Source organism: Panthera tigris, chromosome D1, assembly GCF_018350195.1.
Source record: "Panthera tigris isolate Pti1 chromosome D1, P.tigris_Pti1_mat1.1, whole genome shotgun sequence".
In the NCBI taxonomy this organism is placed as follows: domain Eukaryota; kingdom Metazoa; phylum Chordata; class Mammalia; order Carnivora; family Felidae; genus Panthera; species Panthera tigris.
The window spans coordinates 112,195,203-112,211,957 of record NC_056669.1 but is presented as its reverse complement, the minus strand read 5'-3'; the positions used below and the strand labels follow the sequence as shown (position 1 = coordinate 112,211,957).

General features: G+C 55.8%; 1 protein-coding gene across 2 annotated transcripts in view; it reads right to left on the bottom strand.

Annotated features, from left to right (window-relative positions):
* The window catches only part of OSBPL5 (oxysterol binding protein like 5), a 53,724-nt gene extending 52,757 nt beyond the window's left edge, over positions 1 to 967 (bottom strand). For both annotated transcript variants that reach the window (XM_042958646.1, XM_042958650.1), the window contains exon 1: positions 857 to 967. The gene's annotated coding sequence lies outside the window, so the exon portion shown is untranslated. The remainder of the gene's footprint in view (positions 1 to 856) is intronic.
* Positions 968 to 16,755: the final 15,788 nt, after the last annotated feature.

Here is a 16,755-nt window from a genome sequence, read left to right as displayed (position 1 = left end):
GGCTCAAGGGTGTGTGGGGGCAGAGAAGCCACCTCGCCCCTGGAGGGCCCTGTCCACACCCCCAGACACTCGAAATCCTAACTCCAGCTGGCTTCTGACAGCAGACGGCCCAGCCCAGGGGGGGAGGGGGCCCTGGCGGTGCCGGCAGGAGCCCAGTTGGTGAGCGGCCCTCCAGGGACTGCTGGCAGCACCCCCCCCCCCCCACACCGCGTCCCACCCTCCCAGGAATCCTCAGGTGCACAGGACCCTCCTAGACTCGTGTCCCTCCCCCCGCCCCAACACTTCCTGACCCTCTGTCTCCCCGGGGGCCGGTGGCCTAGAGACGGTGGCTGGGGCTGGTGGGTGAGGCAGGGGTCCTCCCTCCCTCGCGCTGGTGGGGGGGGGCCCACCCACGGCCGCCCTCGGAACCATCCCGCCCCTGCGCTGACGGCTGCGGGATCCAGACCCGGCCCGCCGCGGCACCCCCCCCACCTCCGCGCCCAGACCCCTCCCCCCCACCAGGGCCGGCTGCGTGGGGGGCGCGCAGGCCGCCCCCCCCTCCCCGCACTCCCGCGTCCCCGCTCCCTGGGGCCCCGCCGCCCGGCGGGACTCGGGCCGCGCGCGCCGCTCCCCACGCCCGGGCCCCACCCGCGCCCCGGCCTGCGCGCGCCCGGGACCTGCCCCCCGCCGCGCCGCGCTCCCCCTCCGCGCGCCGGGCCGGGGCTCCCCGCGGGGCTGCGTCCCGGTGCCCGGGCCCCCGCGGGCCTCCCGGCGCAGGGCTCCCCGGACCCCGGCGGCCGGCCCGCGGGGCGCCCCGGGCCCCTCCCCGGGCCCTCCCGGACGCCTCCCGCGCCCTCCCCGCCCGCCGCGCCCCTACCGTGCCGCGACTCGGAGCCGGCGGGGCCGGGCGCGCGGGTCTCAGCTGGCGGCGCGGCCCGGCTGCAGGAAATGCCAGAGGACTGATCCAACCGCGGAGCCCGGGGAGGGAGCGGCGGCGGAGGGAGGAGGGAGGAGGGAGCCGGGAGGGGAGGGGGCGGGGAGGAGGGAGGGAGCGGGAGGAAGGAGCAAGGGAGGAGCGGGGAGGAGCGGGGAGGAGGAGGGAGGGGGCAGCAGGGGGGAGGAGGAGCGGGTAAGGGGGAGGGGCGGGAGGGCCGCGCTGGAGCGGGGCGCAGGGACCCCAGCCTTTCTCGGCCCCCCTCTCCCTGGCCTGGCAGGTCCGGGGTGCGGCCACCGGCCAGGCCGCCCCGGCAGGGTTGATGGTGGTGAGTGGGGGGCAGTCTGGGAGGGCTCTGCCAGAGACAGGAGAGTGCATGCGGGCCTCCAGACCACCCTAGGGGAGTCGGGGTACCCCCTCTCTCATCCTGAGCCCAAGAAATGGTCATCATTTTTGTCCCAGTCACAGACGCTCCTGGAACCTAGGAGGAACCCCAGAAACCGGAGCCCTTTGTCCTTGTGCTACATGTCTGCTCTGACCCGCCCCCAACCCACACCCCGTGTTTCTAATGCAACTCAGGACTCCTGCTAGGAAGCCCCGGCTCCTGCAGATTTCCTTCCGTGTGTCCCCCGACATCCCTCCTGCTCCCAGAGACCCTATTAGACCCCAAAGCCCCTTTGCATAGAAGAGACCTGAACAACCCCAGCTGGGAGCTGAGGAGTGAGGCCCTAAAGTGCTCTGAGCTCCTTGCTGGCCCCAGGGTCTCCCCAGCCCTGGTCCCCCAGACTGAGGTGCTCTAGAACCTTGGTCTTGAACCGCCCAGGGCCCTCCCATAGTAACTATCCCCCAGAGACCCAGACTAGCCGAACCGGGCCCCTTCCAGGCATCCCCAGACCAGGTAGGACACGTAAGGGCACAGACCTTTTCCAAGCAGAAACCCTCTACCTGTTCCCTTCCAAGGGAAGAGGCTGACCCTCATCCCGAGCCCCAGCCTCCTACCCCAGGCTCCTCCCCCAGCCTCCTTCCCAATCTGAAGCTGCTGGCCCACACAAGTGTTTCCACCTTTTCATTTTATGTTGGGCCAAGAGTGCCTCAAGGGCGGCCCCTAAGCCTGAAGGTCAGGGGGATGCAGCCAGGCCATCAGGAGACAAGCCTGGGATATTTGCCTGCCCACAGGGACCCCTTTCAGCTCCAGGGACTGTAGAAGGCACTGGGGGGTCCCCTGCAGGAATGCCTACCTTCCCTCTGCTGCCAGCCGGCAGGTGGGTGGCCTGGACCAAATCCCTTCCAGCCTGAGCACTCTGCCCACTGTTAGACCAGGCAGTGGTTCCCCTGGGGCGCAGAAGCACCAGCGACTGATGGCGCTCAGAGGGGCCACGGGCTGGGGTGTGTGATGCCTGGGCCTGCTCTGGGCTCCCTCCACCCCCACCCTCACCCCCAGGGCTAGCCTGCCTGCTCCTACCCCCAGAGTCACCTTGCAAGGCCTTCCCACGCAGAACTGCTCAGACAAGATGCTCAGGGCCATAGTGGACCCCCGTCTCCAGGAGAGGGTCTGCTCAGTGCGCAATGCAGGGAGGACAGAGACCACCCCGGCCAGGACGGCTCTTGGAAGCCTCTGCACAAAGCCGGGGTGTGGTGGCCAGGAGCCTGGCAAATTGCTTGCTGCCGGGCCAATCTACAGGGGACTGAGGAAGAAAACAAAGCTGTTGGCCCCCGGGGGGCGGAGGTCCCAGGGGCCAAAGTAGGGAAAGTTTCCAGTCACTGATGATGCTGGCTCTTGGAAGCCAGCTTGATTTCACAAAATGGCACTGCTGAGGGTGGAGGTCAAAGGGACACCCGGCCAAGAATAGGGATGGGGAGGGGGGAAGCCCCCCTCCCAGGTGACAGAGGCGGGTGGGTCAGAGGGTGGAGCCTGACCTGATGCACTCACTGGGATGGATGGCCAGACGGCCACATGGGAAGGGAGGAGGGGGACACGCTACCGGCCCCGGCACCTGGGTGTCAGGTGCCCCGTCCAGCTGCACGGCTGGGACTGGACTCTTCCAGGGGGGCCCCCCTTCCAGCTTCTCGCCTGGTTCTGGGGAGTCGGCCCGATGAAAGGGGATGCCGCCCAGCTCCTGGCAGGGGACCTGTTCCTCTGGGCCTCAGCGCACCTGCCCGTCAGATAGAGGCAGGGTCGGGGCACCGTGCTCAGTGCAGGAAACACAACTGTGAGGAGGCTGGGCGATGAGCGGAGCACAGAGGACAGCCGCCTAGAGCTGCTGGGGCCCCAGCGAGTCCGGGCACCCCTGTGCCCTGCTGTCCTCACCTAGAAGTGGGGACGAGAGTGGCCCTCCCTCCTCCCCAGCTCCGCGAGGCCCAGAGTCCCCAGAGGGGGAGCAGACTTCTAAGGCGGACCCAGGGGGAAGGAACGGCTCGCACTGTCCCTGAACAACGGCCACGGGCTTCTTACTAACTTCCAACTCGTGATAATTCCGCCAGACCTGCCTGTGAGAAGCAAGGTTTTTAAAGGCTCCTTTGCAAACGTGGCCTTGACTCTTGAGCGAGTGGAATATAATTGAAAGCTAAGGCAAAAAAAAAAAAAAAAAGAAAGCTAAGGCAGCTGCAACCTCAGCCGGGGGTGACGTGGCCTCTCCTCTTGAGGCGACGCTGGTGACGTCTGGGGACATCCCAGGGTGTCGGCCCTGGAGGGGGTGCCCCCGACATCTAGTGGGTAGAGGCCGGGGATACAGCTAAAAAGCCATCGCCACACAGGACTGCATCCCATGCCGGGAACCATCTGTTTCCAGAAACCCTGCTGTAGAACAAACTTTTGCCTGTTGGGGTCAGTCCTTAGTTCCCAGCGGTGGCTCGGTCCTTGGGGATCGCCCAGCTCCCCCAGACCTCCTGTTGATGTACCCACACCCTATCCCACATTCCGTGCTGAGGGACTCTGGACACACTGAGTCGGTTAAACCACCCAAACGCCTTAGGAGGCAGGCGTTATCGTGACCGGCTCTGTTTTACAGGTGGGGAAACTGAGGCACAGAGCCGGGGAGAAAGCTCTCACAGTGGGTGAGGATTCACTCCCAGCCCTGTGCTCCGAACCCCTCCACCCTGTTGCCCAGTTAAAGGAGAAGCAGCCCCAGAAAGCACCCCTCACAAGCCCCCGCCCTTTCTGTTGTACCCGGCTGTCCCCCTGGCAAGGGCTGGGGTAGCCAGGACAGGATGGAACATGCCCGGGCCTGTTTCACAGAGGGTGCCTGCAGGGGTGGGCTGCCGGGGGCTCCGGCCTCTGCAGGGCCAGGCACTGGTGGGCCGTGGTCCACGGGGGAGGAGAGAGCTGGACCAGAGGCATGACAAGCCGCCTCCGTCCCAATCTTTCCAAGCTAGCTCAGGCTGCAGTAATGATTTCTTCCCATTTCTCAGGGGAGAAGACTGAGGCCCAGGTAGTAAGGGTGCCGCTGGAGTTAGCTGGGATCCCCTACTCCTACTGGGCCCAGATCCCGTTGCCCTGGGCAGCAGCGGGGCAACCTGGGGGGTTGGCCAGGGCGGGTGAGCCTGACCCCCTCCCCACATTCCGAACAGGAGAAGTTCAAAGCCCACATGCTTTCCAAACACAACAGCTGATCAGAAAAACACTTGTGGCATTTATCAATGCCTCACCACGGGCCTGGCGCTGTGTCCCCACTTTCCACGTGTGACCCCCTGCACCCCGGCTCCCTGTAGGTGCGGGTCACCATAGCAGTGAGGTGAGGCCATCAGCTGGGGGCCAGGCAGCCCGGAAGGACTGAGGCGGGGCTACATGTCAGGCCGGCCCTGCCGGCTGCTGGAGCTGTTCCCCGGTGCAGGAGGCGGGCTCTCCCTCTCTTTCTCTGGACTGGGCAGGACGGGGCGGGACGGGGCGGGACGGGGCGGGACCCGTGTCTGCGGCTCAGCGGCTCAGTTCCCAGAGCGGAGAGGGGAGGTGGGGCCTGGGGTGGAGCAGAGAGGTTCCTTGTCCCCTGATGTGGCCCTCTTCCTCCGCGAGCTGAGCCACCAAGCCAGGTGGGGGGCGCAGAGCAGGGGCCCTTTTCCGTTGTCTCTTTCTCTCCGGGGAACCGGTGAAGTCCAGCCGTGGAATCTGCCTGCGGAATGCCGGGGAGGGGGAGGGGTGCTGCCGCTGTGCTGGGGGGTCCTGAGCAGGCCTGCTGCCTGGGTGGCGCTCACACGTGCCCCCCTGCTCCCCTGCCTCTGCCCGTCGCTGGGTTACACGCGTACCCATCCTCCCGAAAGACACGCCTAAGCCCCTGATGGAGACCCACGCCTGCCGGTAATAGAGACGTGGCATTTCCCGTCTCTCGGCGACACCTGGAGGAACAAGAAGGTGCTATTTATAGGGCAACACCCCCTATAAATGTCCAGACTCTGGTTCTGGCCCTCCTGCGTGGGGTCAGTGCCTGCGGCACCCTCCAGAGCACTGAGCACTGAGAAGGGGGCAGGACCACGGTGGGCACGGCTGAGAGGTGGGGTGACGCGCCCGGGGAGTCTCGCGGGGTCGCCCCGAAGCACCCTGAGGGTCGGCAGCGCCTGGAGGGGCGGGGCCAGCTGGCTCGCCCCCGGCCTCGGGCTCCTGCAGGGCCCTCCTGGAGCTGGGCCGGAACATTTCTGCCTGCTGCTGACCTCTCCTCGGGGCGAGAGCAGCATCCGGAAGCCGGATTCAGCTGGAGAAGGCGCTGGCCGTCCTCGGCGCTCCTTGGCCTTGGCCTGTGGATGCGTCCCTCCGTCGGCCCCCGACCTTCCGCCCTCCTGTGTCGCTGTCCCGAATCTCCCTCTCCTTTCTCGCATAAGGACACAGTCGTTGGATTGAGGGTCCACCGAGATCATCCAGAATGATTTCAGCAGGAAGCCCTTGACTTCATGACACCCGCAAAGACCTTATGTCCAAATCAGGTCACGGTCTCAGGCCCTGGGGGTTTGGGCGTGGACCTGTCTTCCTGGGGGACACACGTCACCCCACGACAGCAGGTAACCTCAGGCGTCTTGCGTTTGCCCGTCGAATACCCGCAGTGCTTGTATGGGCGAGCCAGTCCTTGGCTCGGGACCTTCTTTCCCTTTCTAAATGCTTTTGTTCCGATGCGCCCCTGGGTGGCTCAGTCGGGTGAGAGTCCGACTCTTGATTTCGGCTCAGGTCACGATCCCAGGGTCGTGGGATCGAGCCCCGCATCAGGCTCCACACTGAGCCTGGAGCCTGCCTGGGATTCTCTCTCTCTCCCTCTGCCCTCCTCTGCGTGCTCTCCTCTCTCTCTCTCTCTTCCTCTCTAAATAAATAAATGCTTTTGTTCTGAGTCTCCATTTGAGGACACAGCCTCAGGGTCCTGGAAGGCATTGACCAGAGCAGATCCAGGCTGGACGCCTATCCCCTGCCCTCCCTACCTGGTTCCAGACAGGAGGGAGTGGGCAGCGAGGGCTTTTCCTGGAGCACTGAAGGCTGAGCCTTCCCTGGGGCCCGCGCTCTAGGTCTTGTCATCACGAGCCGGCAAAAGGGATTTGGCAAGCCCACTTAGGGGCTGAGAGCCGGCTTTCTAGAGCCTGCTCTTGGGAGAACCATGAGGAATCTGGCAAATCGTCTCTTCTCTGTCGGGGAGGGCCCGGGGCCGCTGCCTCGGGACACACGGACAGTGAGCGCTAAAAGAAAAGGTTCCCAGGCAAGATCCGCCTTCGGGACTCGCGGCCACAGCGGCCACTGGGTGCCCGGCGGAGGTGCTTCGTCTCGGGATGCGGACACTGTCCCCGGGAGGGCAGCTCTGCAGACTCCCAGCGCCGGGCCTGGTGGCCGTCTCCGACGCTGCTCCCCTGGCCAGGGCACGGCCTGACCCGCCACTCTCTCGCGCGGGGCTGGCTTCGGTCGGCAGGCAGCACTCGCGCACCAGGAGGCAGACGAGAAGCCCGGCAACAGCACGCACAGGTGACGGAGGACGCGGGGAGGGAAGGTCACGCGGGTCACGTGGCAGGGCAGCCTCAGAGCACGGGTCGCTCGCTCGGGGCCCTTCTGGTGTCCCTGCAGGAACACCGGGACACCCCGCCGCTGACAATGTCTACGCTCGCTTCGGAGGATCTAGAGCGGCAGTTCTCAAAGCGTGAACTTGGAGCCCTCCTGGGGCCGCTGAGACCCTTCCAGCGGTGCAAAGCATGACAACACTCGCTACGATGCTACTCGCCTCTCTCACCTGTGTCCTCTTGCAGGTTACGGGGAATTTTCCAGAGGCTACAGCCATGCGAGGCGGCAATGGATTGAACACGGAATCAGGTGTGAGAATCCAGCTGGCTTCCGTTGAGCCAGATATTAGAAAGACTCTCAAAAACACGTAAAACAATTCCACTCTCTCCACTAAATACTTTTATTTTGGGAAATACAGTCTTTGTGAACAACGCGCTATTTAAGAAGATAAATAGCGCATTATTTATGTTAATATAATGGGCTTGTCACTGTTATTTTTCAATGAATCATTAAATGTATTTTTTAATTGGAGCAAACGTTGATGAACTAATCTATAGAAGCAAATGTTCTTTGTGGTCCCGTTGATTTTCCTTAAAAGGGAAAGGATCCTGAGATTAAAAGGTTTGAAAGCCACTGATAACGATGAGGCTGGAAGGTGGATTATAAAGATTTCAGTATGGCTGGAATGACCTTGGGCTTTGGAGTCAGGACATGTGGATCTAGGCTTGGCCACTCCCACCCACTCCTCTCCTGCTATTATCATCATCATCGACACCATCGCCATTGTCACCTCCATCATCGTCACCATCACTGCTGCCACCACCATCATCCCCCCACCACCATTATGGTCAAAGTCACCACTACCCTTGCTGTACCAAAGTACTTGACACATTTAAATGTAATCTAACAGGGGCTCCCGGGTGGCTCAGTTGAGCGTCCGACTTCGGCTCAGGTCATGATCTCTCCATTCCGGAGTTTGAGCCCCACATCAGGCTCTGTACTGACGACTCGGAGCCTGGAGCCTGCTTCGGATTCCGTGCCTCCCTCTGTCTCTGCCCCTCCCCAGCTCATGCTCACACTCTGTCTCTGTCAAAGATAAATAAATTTAAAAAAAATTAAATGTAGTCTAACAAAATATGCAAAAAGTCTGTTTGCTGAAAATGCAAAACACTGATGGGAAAATAAAAACACTGAATAAGAAATAAATGGAGAGACATACCATGCTCATGAACTGGAACACTTAATACTGTTGAATGTTAATTTGCCCCCAAACTGATCGATAGATTCAATGCAATCTCAGTCCAAATTCCGGTAGAATCTTTTCATATAGAAAATGACAAGCTGATTCTAAAATGTACACGGAAAATCAAAGTAACTGGAATATCCAAACCTGTTCTGAAAAAATGTAATTGGAAAACTCACACCACTTGATTTTAAGACTTACTCTAACGGTAAAGAAATCAAGATTGCAGTATTGGGAGAAGAACAGACGCAGAGGTCGATGGGGCAGAAACAGACCCACACATATATGGTCAATTGACTTCTGACAAAGATACAAAGGCAATTCGGCAGAGAAAGGAGAATCTTTTCGGCAACAGTATTGAAACAAGTGGACAGCCACGTGCAAAAATAAACACACATAAGCCGTGGTCCACACCTTTCACCTTAACCAAAAGTCAACTCAGCATCTATCCTAGACCCGGAGACATAAAAGCACAAAACTCCAAGGAAAAACACAGGAGAAACTCCTTGTGACTTTGTTGGGCCGTGGTTCCTCAGCTATAATACCAAAAGCACAATCCGTACCAGCATAAGATGATACATCGGACTTCAGCACCTCATCAGAGTTCAAAACTTCTCCTCTTTCAAAGACACTGTTAAGAGAGTAAGAAGACAAGGGGCGCCTGGGCGGCTCAGTCGGTTGAGCGTCCGACTTCCACTCAGGTCATGATCTCGCGGTTCATGAGTTGAGCGTCTGATTTCCACTCAGGTCATGATCTCGTGGTTCATGAGTTCAAGCCCCACGTGGGGGCTCTGTGCTGACAGCTCGGAGCCTGGAGCCTGCTTCAAAGTCTATGTCTCCCTCGGTCTCTCTGCCCCTCCCTGCTTGCGCTCTGTCTCTGTTTCTCTCTCAAAACTAAATAAACATTAAAAGAAAACTTTAACGACATTAAGAGGACAAGCCACAGGCTAAGAGAACATGTTTGCAGAACACGTATGTGATAAAGGACCAGTATTCGGAATATATAAGGAATTGTCAGAACTCACTAAGAAAATAAAAGCAACCAATAAAAAGGGGGAAAAGATCCGAGCAACCGTCTTACCAAAGAAGGCGTACCCGTGGCGAATAAGGCTACGGAAAGGCTTTGCTCACGAGGGTGTTACAGACGGAAGCCACCATGAGATGCCGCTACGTGCCCGTTAGAGTGGCTGGAACCCCCACCACGCAGGCGAGGAGCCCCAGTGCTGGCCCGGCTGTGCAGCAGCAGAGCCCTCACACGTTGCTCGCAGGGGCGGCAAAGTGCGTGTGTGTGCGTGTGTGTGCGTGTGCAAAATGGTGCAGCCGCCTGGGATGACAGTTTGGCGGTTTCTCCTAAAGGAAAGCACACACTGACCATGGGGCCTGCCCATCCCACGTCTGGGTATTTCAGTAAAAACCTACACGCACACAAGGCTCGATTCATAATTGCCCAAGACTGAAGCAACCCAGTGTTCTTCACAGGAGGGGATAAGCCAACTGTGGTACGTCCATTCAGCGGAGAGCTAGTCAAAGGAACAGAGTGCAGACGGGCCCGACAACACGGATGAGTCCCAATGCCCTGCAAGTGGATGGAAAGGCCTACGTGCGGCATGATGCGTGTGGCGTTCTGGGAAAGGTGAGGTGTAGGGACCGGAGCCACATCGGTCTTGCCCGGGGCTGGGGGTGGGGGTGCACCGACCGCGAGGAGACACCCGGAGGTTCTGGGGGCTGTCGGAACTGTCTTTACACTACGGCAGACGTGTGCAAAGCTCAAACCGCTACCCCCTGAAAAGGGCGAACTTTACAGAGTGTGATCACACGTCACGAAAGCGTGTCGGGGGAACGATGGAAAAGGGTATATACGTAAGTGGTAAGCAACAATGTGAAAGTAAGTAAATACGGTCCGAACATCAAAAAGGAGTGAGTAGGATGGGCTCGGCTTGCCCGCACACACCAGGCCCTGCGAGGGCTCCGGAGAGGGCCCCGCGTGCAGGACCAGCTCCAGACCTTCCCAGAGATGCTGCCGGGCCCGGGGTCCTATTGCCAGGCCCGGGCCGGGGGACCCAAGCCCTCAAAGGTGTGGCTCCCAGAACGTGGCCAGGGGGCAGGGGACGATGGAGGTTGGTCATCCGCCGAGGCTGGTGTGACAGCCCCGTGGGGCCGGCGCAGGTCAAGGCAGCCGCAGATACCGCGGGCCGCGGAGGGCAGGCTGGACACACATGAACGTCCGTGCCTCAGAGCCTCTGGAAGTGTCCCTAGAACTGGGAGCGTGCCCGGCCGGGGAATGACCCCAACCTCGTCCGGGCTGGGAGAGGAGACGCGTCTGTCACTGCAGGCCTGAGTGTCCTCTACCTGGTCCTCTCCAGGGGCGTCTGGCCGCGAGCGTGGGGCAGTCCTCCCAGACGCAGCTCCCGGCGGGAGGCCTGGCACCATTCCCGGCATGGGCATGTGCAGCGGGGGGGCAGCCGGGGGGGCGGGCAGGGCCTGGCTGGGCCCGCGGCTCCTGTATCCCCTTGGGGGACAGGTAGACTCCAGAGGAGGCCTCTCGTGGGAGCGACCAGCGGCCCCCACTCCCTCTCCTTCCTTCCTGCTTCCTAACGAAAACCATTTCCTTGAAGTCCACACCCTCCGTCTGGCAGAGTTGTAACTCTCCCTTCCAACAACTGACCATAATTGCCTTGATTCTTATTTGAGGCCTTATTTTGTGGGAAGAGCCTCAGCCCGTGCAGATTGGGGAGGTTTATATTTCGACCGTGGGACTCTAGACACTCAGCCAGGCCCAGGATGACAGCCACGCACAAGGAATGGAGCTGGACCCCTACCTTAGGTCACGCACAGGCCGGGCCAAGCGGGTGACAGACCTAAGTGTGAGGCCGGGAGAGAGCGCAGGCACCAGCTCCTCTGATGACGGTCTTGGCGATGTTTGCAGGCCAGTCTCCCCAGGCAAGAGCAGCGGACACTAAAACTAACAGGCGGGATCACAGCCAACGGAAGTTTCCGCTCCGCGAGGGAAACCACCAATCAAACGGTAAGGCAACCCCCTGCTTGCAAGAAGATGTTTGCAAATCGGACATCCGACAGGGGTTAGTATCCAAACTATATAAAGAACACCTATCGCTTACTATCAAGAAGAAAAAGTAACCTGATTTAAAAATGGGCAGAGGACCGGAACGGACGTTTCTCCAAAGACACACAGATGGCTGCCGGCGCGGGAAAGGAAGCCCGACACCCCTCACCAAGGAAATGCCTCCCACCTGTCAGAGTGGCCACAAGCAAAAACACGGACAACAACAGGTGCTGGCGATGAGGATGTGGAGGAAAAGGAACCCTCGTGTGCTGTCGGGGGGGATACAAGTTAGCACGGCCACTGTGACAACAGCATGGAGGTTCCTCAGAAACTTAACAAGATAGAACTAACGTGTGACAAGTAATTTCACTTTCGGGTATTTATCTGAAAAGAAAAAGAAAGACAGAAAGAAAGAAAGGGAGAGAGAAGGAAAGAAAGAGAGAGAGAAAGGAAGAAAGAAAGAAAGGGAGAGGGAAAGAAAGAAAGGGAGAGAGAAAGAAAGGGAGAGAGAAAGAAAGAAAGAGAGAGAGAAAGGAAGAAAGAAAGAAAGGGAGAGAGAAAGAAAGAAAGAAAGAAAAAGAAAGAGAGAGAAAGAAAGAGAGAGAATGAAAGAAAGAGAGAGAGAAACAAAGAAAGGAAAAAAGAAAGAAAGAAAGGGAGAAAGAAAGAAAGAAAGAGAAAGAGAAGAAGAAAGAAAGAAAGGGAGAGAGAAAGAAAGAAAGAGAGAAAGGAAGAAAGAAAGGGAGAGAGAAAGAAAGAAAGAGAGAAAGAAAGGAAGAAAGAAAGAAAGAAAGGGAGAGAGAAAGAAAGAAAGGGAGAGAGAAAGGAAGAAAGAAAGAAAGGGAGAGAGAAAGAAAGAAAGAAAGAAAGAAAGAAAAAGAGAGAGAAAGAAAGTGAGAGAGAATGAAAGAAAGAGAGAAACAAAGAAAGGAAAAAAGAAAGAAAGAAAGGGAGAAAGAAAGAAAGAAAAAGAAAGAGAAAGAAAGCGAGAGAGAATGAAAGAAAGAGAAAGGAAGAAAGAAAGGGAGAGAGAAAGAAAGAAAGAAAGAAAGAAAGAAAGAAAGAAAGGGAGAGAGAAAGAAAGAAAGGGAAAGAGAAAGAAAGAAAGAAAGAAAGAAAGAAAGAAAAGGAAAGAGAGAGAAAGAAAGGAAGAAAGAAACAGGGAGAGAGAAAGAAAGAAACAGGGAGAGAGAAAGAAAGAAATAAAGAGAGAGAGAGAGGAAGAAAGAAAGAAAGGGAGAGAGAAAGAAAGAAAGGGAGAGAGAACGAAAGGGAGAGAGAAAGAAAGAAAGAGAGAGAGAAAGGAAGAAAGAAAGGGAGAGAGAAAGAAAGAAAGGAAGAAAGAAAGAAAGAAAGAAAAAGAGAGAGAAAGGAAGCGAGAGAGAATGAAAGAGAGAGAGAGAGAAACAAAGAAAGGAAAAAAGAAAGAAAGGGCGAAAGAAAGAAAGAAAGAAAGGGAGAGAGAAAGAAAGAAACAGGGAGAGAGAAAGAAAGAAAGGGAGAGAGAAAGAAAGGGAGAGAGAAAGAAAGGGAGAAAGAAAGAAAGGAAGAAAGAAAGAGAAAGAAAGAAAGAAAGGGAGAGAGAAAGAAAGGAAGAAAAGAAGAAAGAAAAAGAAAGAAAATGCTAATTTGAAAAGCTGTCTGCAACCCTGTTTATTGCAGCATTATTTACAATAGCCAAGATATGGAAACGACCTAATTGTCCGATGGATGAACGGATAAAGAAGATGCTATACACACACACACACGCACGCATGCGCACGCGCACACACACACACGCACACACACACAGGAATATTATTCAGCCATAAAAAAGGAAATCCTACCATCCGCAGCAACACGGATGGGCCCAGAGGGTATTACAGTAAGTGAAATAAGTCAGAGGAAAACACAGTAGGGTTCACTTCTACGTAGACCCTAACAACACAAAACAAACACACAAAGCCAAACAGGAACCGACCACAGGAAAGAAACTGGTGTTTGCCAGAGCAGAGGGGAGGGGGGCAGGCGAAGTAAGAGAAGGGGACTTGCAAAGAACAGACTTCTAGGGGCGCCTGGGTGGTTCAGTCGGGCGAGCGTCCGACTCTCGATTTCAGCTCAGATCACCGTCGCACGGCTCGTGAGATCCGGCCCCGCGTCGGGCTCTGCGCCGAAAGCGTGGAGCCTGCTTGGGATTCTGTCTCTCCTTCTCTCTCTGCCCCTCCCCCGCTTGCTCTCTAGACCTCTCAAAATAAATAAAAATAAACTTTAAAGCAAAAAGAAGTGCATATGGTTAAAACAAAACAAACAATAACAACAATAAGCACAAATTTCCAGTTGTAAGATAAATAAATAAGTCACCAGGAAGTAAGGCGCAGCTCTGGGAATACGGTCAACAAGGTAGTGGCCCCGGTCAGGTGACAGGCAGTGCCTGGATTACCAGGGAGATCGCATCCTAACGTATGAAAACACCGCATCGCAATGTTGTGCCCCTAAGACAAAAAAGGAGTACTGCGTGCCAATTACACTCGGAAAAGGAATATATGTTGGTAACCGTCGTAAGTCTCACCCTTAAAATATTGACAACTGATCGTTAATTTCTCTTTGGCAGATGCCATTTCTTCCCACTGTGTATTTTTATCAAGTGTCTTGCTTCAGCCCAATAATTCCCTAACTCAGGGACACCTGAAATGGGACACTCACCTGCTCGACCCCATGTGACCCAAGGGACTGGTGGGTTCGCTCATCAGACATATTAAAGGGAGAGCACACCGGCCCACGTCTCTGCAGTTAGTGCAAATGTCTCTCCTGTGGCCGCTCTCTGGTCCCTAAATCGATCTGTTTTCCCAGTTTCCGATTCCAGCTCCAGACAGAACACACAATCAATGTCAAGCGAGCAGCATAGCCCAGCCACGGGATGCTCGACAAAAGATAGATTCCGGGTGGCCTTTCCCTCCCAACCCTTCTAAGTCTCGATGTGTCAAAGTAACGAAGTGTATTTAGATACAATTTAACTGATAGGGCTCTTCAAAAACAAAAAACAAAAACCTTCCCCTAGTTCTGCTTTAAAAGAGAGAACATAGTCACAATTGATGTTTATTCTCAGACTCGTGATAGTATGATTTCATGTCTTTTTTATTGTTCATTTCCTGGAATAAAGGGAGGAAACTTAAAAACAAAAAATCTAGACCGACACGATTCCACCAGACTTTGTGAAATGATGGGAATGTCTGGTAAGCTCTGTGGCCCACTTTGGTGGCCACCAGCCACGTGTGGTTTGCCAAGCACTTGGAATACGGCCGTGTGACCGGGGAACTGAATCTTAATGAATATGGCATCGGTTTGCCTGGGCCAGGGTGACCAGCGGCTGCTGTGACAGGCCACACAGGACTAGACTCTGACAAGCTGTTTATCTGCTTTTCTGCAGTGACCTCTCTCCCTTCAGACCCCAAACCTGGTCAGCAGGTGAAAAGGGCCCAGGGCAAAAAGAAACTGCCCATTAAGACGTCAGTATGATTTGGGGCACCTGGGTGGCTCAGCTGGTTGAGCGTCTCTTTTTTTTTTTTAATTTTTTTTTTAACATTTATTTATTTTTGAGACAGAGACAGAGCATGAACGGGGGAGGGTCAGAGAGAGGGAGACACAGAATCTGAAACAGGCTCCAGGCTCTGAGCTGTCAGCACAGAGCCCGACGCGGGGCTTGAACTCACGGACCGCGAGATCATGACCTGAGCCAAAGCCGGCCGCTTAACCGACTGAGCCACCAAGGGGCCCCTGACTCTTGATTTCTGCTCAGATCATGATCCCAGGGTCGTGAGATCGAGCCCTGCATCAGGTTCCACGCTGACAGCATGGAGCCTGCTCAGGATTCTCTCTTTCTCCCTCCCTCTCTCTCTCTCTGCCCCTCCCCCTCCTCAAAAGTAAATAAACATTAAAAAAAGATTTCAATACTCCTGAAAGCAATCTACAGACCCAATGCAATCTCTAGCAAAATCCCAATGACTTTTTTGCAGAAATAGAAAAATCCATCCAAAAATTCATATGACATCATGAGGACCCCCGAACAGCCAAAACGATACTGACTAAGAAGAACAAAGCTGAAGGATCTACGCTTCCTGATTTCAAAACTTCTGACAAAGCTACGTTATCAAAGCAACACGGCAGTGGCATAAAGACAGACGCACACACTGATGGAACGGATGAGAGCCCAGAGGTCAACCCTCACACGTGGTTGAACAATCGGCAAGATTCTGCCAGATTCTGCCAAGACCGTCCAATGGGGGGATTTTCAGGAATGGTCTTGGGGGTACCAGACACGCACGAGCAGGAGAGTGAAGTTGGATCCTACCTCACACCATGTACAGAAATTCACTCAAGACAAGATGGATCAAAGCCCCGAACGTAAGAGCTATAGAAAGAACGCCCAGAGGAAAACACGGGGGGAAAAGCCTCATGACCCTGGGTTGGGCAGCAATTTCTTGGATGTGTCGCCAAGGGCACAGGCAACAGAAGAAAAAGTAGACAAACTGGACTTAAGACTGAAAACTTTTGCGCATCACAGAACACCACCCGCCGAGTGAGAAGGGACCCACAGAAGGAGAAAATCTCTGCACACACTGGATGAGGGATTAGTATCCAGCATACATAAAGATCTACAACTCAACAACAATGGATTCGATTTGAAAACAGGCAAAGGGCTTGAAGAGACACATGAATGACCAATAAGCACATGGGAAGATGCAGGACATCGCCAGTCCCCAGGGACATGCAAATCAAGGCCACAAGGAGATACCGCCTCATGCCCCTCAGGACAGATGGTGACTGTCAGAGGAGCAGCTCCCCCCGAGCCCAGGCAGGCGTCCACGGAGAGTGTGGTTGGTGCACTGCAGCCAGGGGAGATGTGGAAGAAACAAATGTTCACAAAAGCCCATAGTGATGGCCTATTTTGTGTCTAAGGGAAGCCCAGACAGGCCGCAAAACGCTATTCTGGGTGCATCTTGGAGGGCATTTGACCTTAACACTATAGGACCTACCCAGGGCTCTTAATAAAGTCAAATATTGTCTGAAGGAGATCCTCATTAAGTTGTTACTGCATGCAATACGGAAGCTACACACACACACACACACACACACTTAGGTCACGTTAACAGAGGTATGTTGTGTATATCATAGGAGGTGAGGATCCCAATGCACTGTAACCTGCATAAGCCCACCTGAGCTCCAGCTGGGACGCTCAAAAGTACTGCCCCGTTTTGAACGACGCCAGGGGCAGAACCAGGGCCCAGTGCATTCCCTCCAGGATTCGGAGGCTGCAGCCTGTCTCGGTGGGAGGGAATCGCACCGTTGACTCTTGATGCGTGTGTGGGCGAGCCGGCGGTGGCAGCCTCCCGCGCGGGTGACACCGCTGTCTGGGGAAGCCGGGCTGTGACTGCCTCATCCTGCCAGCTCTGGATTCCACGACGCAGGTGTGGGTGAGGGTGAGTTTCTTCTTTGAAGGTTTTTATTAACGAAAATAAACGTGGCTTGAAAGGGAACCACGGGTTTCGAAGCCTTCCGATCCCGGGTGTTCACGAGGTCCGGCTGACGTCAACATAAAT